The 7,500-nt window shown below is 39.8% G+C and overlaps 1 protein-coding gene and 1 long non-coding RNA gene across 3 annotated transcripts in view; one reads left to right on the top strand and one right to left on the bottom strand.

The window, feature by feature from the left end:
* Window positions 1–4,405, top strand: part of LOC135104134 (uncharacterized) — a 55,932-nt gene extending 51,527 nt beyond the window's left edge. The window contains exon 3 of the long non-coding RNA XR_010270314.1: window positions 4,170–4,405. This is a non-coding gene — a long non-coding RNA (uncharacterized LOC135104134). The remainder of the gene's footprint in view (window positions 1–4,169) is intronic.
* Window positions 1–7,500, bottom strand: part of LOC135104133 (FMRFamide receptor-like) — a 159,283-nt gene that overhangs the window by 117,448 nt on the left and 34,335 nt on the right. The gene's annotated exons all lie outside the window — the stretch shown is intronic.

The raw sequence follows: 7,500 nt of genomic DNA, 5'->3' as shown, positions 1-7,500 counted from the left end.
GGAGAAAAAATGAAAGAAAAGGAGAAGGCCAATAATAATAATAATAATAATAATAATAATAATAATAATAATAATAATAATAATAATAATAATAATAATAATAAGTAAAAGAGAAGAAAAAGTTGGCAAAATTTACAAGAAAACAAAACAAAAAAGAAGAAAAAAATGCTTTTCAACTAGACGATAAAAAAGGAAAAAGAAAAAAGTGATATTAAAAAAAGGAAAAAAGAAAAATAAGCCAGTTTAGTTCAGCAGGCCTCACATAAAAATCCTCCCTGGAAACCCACCAAAAGATAATAAATAAAACAGAGAAAAAACTAGAGAATTAACTAAAACCCAAATATAGCAAACCAACACTAACTCATCTTAATAAACTCAACCTCCTTTTAAAAACATGGGGTGAAGCAATGAGGTGAAGGGGGGAGGGGGCGTAAAGTCAAAGCAAGACTCACTCACTCACTCACTCCCTTACTCTTCATTAACCATCAAAGCTGTTCACGGTTGGAAGCAAATGAGCGAGAGGAGAAGGGTGCAGGAGGTGAACTAGGGCGAGGAGAAGGAGGAGTGAAGAGTCTATAGAAGTATTAGAGAGAGAGAGAGAAAGAGAGAGAGAGGGAGAGGGAGACAGAAGTGAATTGAGATTGAAAGAAGAGGGAAGACAGGTTAAGACTGAAATAGCGTAAAAGAGTAAGGAAGGAAGGAAAACAGAAAACGCGAGAGGTAAAAGATGAAATGAGAAAGTGAGATGTAAGGAGAAGGAAGAATGGGGAGAAAGAATATTGATAGAAAAAGGGAGCAAGGAGAAAGGGAGGTAAAAATTACGCTACGGACGGAGGGAGGTAGAAATGAAAGATAAGGAAAACGATAAAAAGGAAGAAGAAATGGTGGGAGAGGAGGAAGAGAAGAAAGAAAGAAAGCAAGAACATACGAATGAAAGAGGAGAAGGACGAAGATGGGAAGGAAAGACTATACAAGTTATGAAGAAGGAGGAGGGAAGAGTAAGAGAAAACAAAACAAAAACAAAAAATAAAGAAGAGAGGAAAAAGAGAAATGAAGATAAAAAAAACTGATGGAAATAAAGAAAATAATAAAAGAAGAAGCATAAAAAAAAAGGATCTACACTACACAATGACAGAAGCATAGACACGGAAGGAGGTAGAAATGCAAGGCAGGAAGGAAAGGAAATAAAAAAAAAGGAAGAAGGGAAGGAGAGAGGGAGGCAATAAAGACAGAAACAAGGGACACATAGGAAGAAAAGTCAATAGAATGAACAATGAAGGGAAGAGAGAGAGAGAGAGAGAGAGAGAGAGAGAGAGAGAGAGAGAGAGAGAGAGAGAGAGAGAGAGAGAGAGAGAGAGAGAGAGAGAGAGAGAGAGAGAGAGAGAGAGAGAGAGCTAACGAGGGAAAACATGATAAAACAATTCACACAGGTAACGTGATTCCTCTCTTTGCCCCTCCTCCTCCTCCTCCTCCTCCTCCTCCTCCTCCTCCTCCTCCTAGTAAGCCACTGCTGAGGATCAAAAGAGGGACATTTTTTTCTTTTTTTTTTTTTCTAGTTGAAGTCAAAATGTTTCGCCTTCCTTTAAGCATTTCACTGCTACGGATTTGTCTTATTATGGAGCTTATAGGGAGTGTGTGTGTGTGTGTGTGTGTGTGTGTGTGTGTGTGTGTGTGTGTGTGTGTGTGTGTGTGTGTGTGTGTGTGTGTGTGTGTGTGTGTGTGTGTTTTCGTATACCTTTTTTTTCCTCGCTAGTATCTTCTCCATCCTCCTCCTGCTGCTACTTGTTGTTGTTGTTGTTGTTGTTGTTGTTGTTGTTGTTGTTGTTTGTGGTGGTGGTGGTGGTGGTGGTGGTAATGATTTCTTTTCCTTTTTCCTCATTTCTACTTTTTTCTTTTCTTTTCTCGTCTTTTTCTTATACTTTTTCCTTATTTTCTTTTTTTCTTTTTCCCATATTTTCTCTTCTTTATTTTCTTCTTTCTCTCTCTTCAATTACTCTCTTATCATTGCTAATTTAACATATATTTTCATCATCAACATTATTTTGTCACACACACACACACACACACACACACACACACACACACACACACACACACACACACACACACACACAGAAAATGAAGAAGGAAGGAAGGAAGGAAGGAAGGAAGGAGTTGCGTCGGCGGAGCTTTCATCAGTGACTTAATCAGTGTATATTTTACCAGTCCTCGTTTTAAGACACCAAACAAACGCACCGAGACAGCTTCCGTCGTGGCCTCAGCGGTGGGCGGGGGCGGCGTGAAGGGCGTGAGGAATATAGACGTTTCTTTATTGTCTTTACCCTTGATATCCCTTCTTCCTTCGTTCCTCATCTCTACTCTTGTCTGCTTTTCACTTTATCAGCCTTGTAATGTGCTATCCTATGTCTTATACTGATATTGTACTAGTAAGTGATATAATTGTGAGACTAATGTGTAATATGACTGGGGAGAGTCACCGCACTATCGACAGCATATGAATGATTAAGGAAACTAACACTATTCTTATAAAACGAAGCATCCAGAAGGGATAAAAGGTGATAGAAGATAAATAAATGTTTCTGAAGGTGGTATAGTAAAAGATTTTGAAGATAAAGATGTTGTAATATCAAGGAAATGATGAAGATTATGATGACTATGATAAGACGAATGTGAGAAAATAAAATAAAATAAATATTTCTGGAAGTTATTTGATACGCAGTTGTGAGCAAGTGTTGGTGTTTATTACCAACTTACAGCTTAAATTGATGTATTAAGTTATTGCTGTCGAGTCCCTGATTGGTGTATTTCCTATTAAGGCTTACAAAAGGTTGAATATTGCAAGTGTGTCGTAGTCCCACAACACAGATGTATTGTGCTCTGTAAGTTCCGTTCTGTAATGGTTATAACACACAGATGATCTTCTCTCTCGAACCTGTAGTTGTAATCAAGCCTAGAAGTAACTTTTAAGATGTCACGGAGGATTTTTGGAAGAGGTGAAGTCGTAGGAAGAAGGAAAAGCAAATATGTAGAGAGTTTTAGAGTTTACAAGTGAAGGGGATGAGTGAATATTCTGGTTAATTCTTGCATTAGTGACGTGCACAGACTGAGAGGTGAGAGTAATGCCACGGAGAGATATGGAAAAGTTCAGATCGTGGGAAGAAGGAAAAAAATACTCGTAGGTGGAGAGTTTCAGAGATAAGTGACGATACTCTTGCATTAGTGAGATGGATTGACTAGATAGAGGTGTCAATAAGTAGGGAGGAGGTTCGCAAATTCAGAAGAGCAGTGAAAAGCGAGACAGTTAGAGGAGAGGAGCAGACTAGTGGTCATAGTAAATAACGAGTAAATTGGCGAGTTCAGAAGAAGAGTGACTATGAAAATAACGGTAGAAGATTGTGAGGGAAGCAACATTACGGCTTTGAGTGAGAGGTTCATGACAGTCAGAGGAAAGGAAGGAGTTGAAGAGGCTTAAAGGGTTCGCCTCCACCCTACTTAGTGAAGCTGTATGATGTGAGGCGATGGTGCTGTGTGTTACCTGTTGTAATCCCGTGTAATCTTCCTTATTCACGACCCTTCCGCATTGTCTCTAGTAATTTCATCCCTCCCTCCTTTCATCTTCGTCTGCTGCCTTCTCTTCCTCCACTGTATAGGATAAAAATGTGGGGTTTCTGTCTGTCTGTCTGTCTGTCTGTTTGTCTGTTTCTCCCTTCATTCGTTCGTTCTTTCGTTTGTTTGTTTGTTTGTTTGTTTTTCGTTCGTTCCTTCCTTCCTCTCTCTCTCTCTCTCTCTCTCTCTCTCTCTCTCTCTCTCTCTCTCTCTCTCTCTCTCTCTCTCTCTCTCTCTCAAGTGCTGTTCAATTTCAGATATCAAACGCGAAATTTCTGATAGCATTAATGAACGAGAGAGAGAGAGAGAGAGAGAGAGAGAGAGAGAGAGAGAGAGAGAGAGAGAGAGAGAGAGAGAGAGAGAGAGAGAGAGAGAGAGAGAGACCTTGCAGCATTTAAGTAACTTCAATGATATATACTGCAATGGGAGTGATTTTGGAGCTTTTCAGTATAAAGTTTATTGTTAAATTCTTACTGTATTTAATTTGTGATGTTTAACTTGAATATTGTCTGTTACTGCATTTCTTTACCTGTTTCTAATGTAGCTCCTTTATGTTTTTGCAGATAAGATGTGTTGACGCCTTTACCTGACTATTTTCCGAGCCGTCAAGTCCGTCTCAGTTAAGGGCAGTTTCACAGTCTCTTCTTAATAAGCTCCCGAGCCGAGACGCTCCCCATGTTGGTAAGCGCCTTAACAAATCTGAAGTGGTTTTGTTGTTTAGCCAGCAAACGAAAAAGGGTGACTGTGGCATTACCTCTACTTGACTTAAACTCCGTGCCGCCAAGTCTGCCTCGGTAATTAAGCCACCTGAGGACACACGAACAAGTTAACATTGGCTGATGGTGTCGCTTTCTGATTGGTTCACGCATTCCCCGTCTTGGTTTGAAACGCGGCAATACTCGATACCAAAATGTCAGATTATCCAAAATTAAAATAGTCTTATAATCTTGAATAATGTTTTCTTTTGATAGGAATAGATTAAATTTGCTGGACGTTTCAGAACTAACCAGGAATTTGTCGACCAGCCAGTGAGTGAGATTACTAGTACTGGCAAGGTGTGAGAAGGCGCCATATTATCCAGACGAAGGTAAGCTGGTGTCATGCAGCTAACCACCAATGACAGGGACAAGGATAAACGTACCTCGCGTTTTCAAATAAGACGGAAGACGAGGATTAATCAAAACACTTCGTAATTCAGGATAATCCCATTGACGAATTTTTGAGAACCTGCACTTTCATTAAGCCTAATTTCCAACCTCTTACATAAAAAAAGAGCATCAGTCAGCGGCAGTGTTACCTTGACCCGCATCCTCAGGTGACTAAATTACTGACTAAATTACTGAGACACACTTGGTAGTACAGAACATACGTACAGTCATGGCCGGACAGCTTCAAGGGGGGAGGATGAGTCAAATATAACTGTACAGGAGGTGAAATAAGACGCAACAAGGCGGTTTTCTCTTTAATGTGACTGAAATTAACTAGATGATTCAATTGTTTCTTCTCTTCCACTGTGCAGAAGACAAATGTGGACGTACTGGGCATTGGTGAAGACTGGCTTGTAGAGAGAGAGAGAGAGAGAGAGAGATTAATGATGCCAGGAGGAGGAAAGCATGGCAATAAAATATGAAAAAAAGAAAGAAAATTAATAACAAATGAGAGGAATAGAACTGTCAGAGAGAGAGAGAGAGAGAGAGAGAGAGAGAGAGAGAGAGAGAGAGAGAGAGAGAGAGAGAGAGAGAGAGAGAGAGAGAGAGAGAGAGAGTTTCCTTCCCCACTGTCCTTTCTGAGCTAAAATTGAGTCACTCCTCCTGACTCGCACGACACTTAATTGGATTTATGGTTCACTTCGATGCTGTTTTAGCGCCGCAACGCCCCGCCTGAGCCGCCTGGGGGAGGGGGAGACTACTGGAGGGGGTGAAGGTGGAGGGGGGATGAAAAGAGCCCGCCTAGTGATGTGGAATGGGGTGGCGTCGGATAAAGAAAACGGAATAAGTGGAAAAGTGGAGTGAGGATGAAGATTAGGATTGGGTGGTGATGTGGAGTGGAGTGGAATGGAGTAAAGAGGGGGAATAACTGAAGGATGGAGTGAGCGGAGGACAGTAGGAAGGAAGAGAGGGCTTGGTGATAAAGGGAGGAGGAAGAAGAGAAAGCTGGGTAGAGAGGCGGGATGGAGTGAAAGAAAGGGAACACAAAGGCTTACAACAACAATAACAAAACAAATAACAACAAAAATAACAATAACAAGGTGAACTATAATGGAACCAACAAAAATAGGAACATTCATCGTAGTGAACTAAATAGATTAATAAATAAGAAAGTAAATAATTAAATGAAGATGGGAAAAAAACAACAACAGCAATAATTAGGAAAAAAAAGGAAAACAGCAAAAACAACAACAACAACAACAACAACAACTAACGCCCACTAACAAACTGACCTCATTACTTCACTCAGTACTGTGACGATAAACAGCAAAGAAACACACGCTTTAAAATCTTCTCTTTCTCTCTCTCTCTCTCTCTCTCTCTCTCTCTCTCTCTCTCTCTCTCTCTCTCTCTCTCTCTCTCTCTCTCTCTGAATGAATCTTCTAATTTAAAGCTGCAATTAGCGTAAAATTTCCTCTCATTCTTCTCGCCCTCACCCGCTCTCCCTTCACAGTGTAAGAGTAAAATGCGGCGTCTCTCTCAATACACAGCAATATACACCCTTGTTTTTTTTTTTTTTTTACTGATTTTTCCGTCTGTCTGTATTTTTATATCGTTCGAGGTTCCTTTAACTTTTTTTTTCTGTTTCATCGTCTGATTTTTCTCCTTTTTTTCTGCCTTTTTCTTTTTTCGTTTCTCTGTTTTACTCTCGTCGGTGTTACTCCTTTTTTTTCTTCTTTTTTCTTGTTCTTGTTCTTGTTCTTGTTGTTGTTGCTGTTCTTGTTCTTGTTCATGTTCCTTCTTCATTTCTTTTCATCGTCTATTTTTTTTCCGTTTTCTTGTTTCTCTTTATTTTACTTTCGTTGGATTCAATTTTCTTCTTCTTCTTCTTCTTCTTCTTCTTCTTCTTCTTCTAATCTCCCTACCATTTTTGTGTTTGTTTGTCTACGTCATTTTTTTTTTTTACCTTCCAATTTCGTTTATCTTTCTGTATATTCGATTATTTATTTATTTATTTATTTATTTATTTATTTATTTTATTTTTTTTGTGTATTGATGTCGATTTTACCGTGACCTTTCATCTTACATCAATTTTTCGATACTCTCTCTCTCTCTCTCTCTCTCTCTCTCTCTCTCTCTCTCTCTCTCTCTCTCTCTCTCTCTCTCTCTCTCTCTCTCTCTCTCTCTCTCTCTCTATTTTGTGTCTTTCCTTTCTCTATTTTCGGTACCACTCTCGCATCTTTTTTTCTGCATCATTTTCATTGAGTTTGTTTTCCCCCTAAGTTTTTTTTTTCATATATTTACGTCACATATTCCATTGCAACGTCAAAATGTTCGTTTTTCCCGTCACTTTTTCCCCAAAATATTGGCATCTTTCGTTGTTTCCATTGACGTCAAACTTGCGCTTGATTTGGCCAGGTGTGTGTGTGTGTGTGTGTGTGTGTGTGTGTGTGTGTGTGTGTGTGTGTGTGTGTGTGTGTGTGTGTGTGTGTGTGTGTGTGTGTGTGTGTGTGTGTGTGTGTGTGTGTGTGTGTGTGTGTTGCCTTAATTGTCTCTGTTCCTCATTAACCTGCCTGCCTTGCCTACCTTTGTTTTGACAGGAGAAAGAGAGAGAGAGAGAGAGAGAGAGAGAGAGAGAGAGAGAGAGAGAGAGAGAGAGAGAGAGAGAGAGAGAGAGAGAGAGAGAGAGAGAGAGCGTACGTAGGTGGCGACACACACACACACACACACACACACACACACACAC

Source organism: Scylla paramamosain, chromosome 10, assembly GCF_035594125.1.
Source record: "Scylla paramamosain isolate STU-SP2022 chromosome 10, ASM3559412v1, whole genome shotgun sequence".
Taxonomy (NCBI): Eukaryota; Metazoa; Arthropoda; class Malacostraca; order Decapoda; family Portunidae; genus Scylla; species Scylla paramamosain.
Note: the sequence above shows the minus strand (reverse complement) of the source record. Positions and strands in the feature narration are given on the sequence as shown.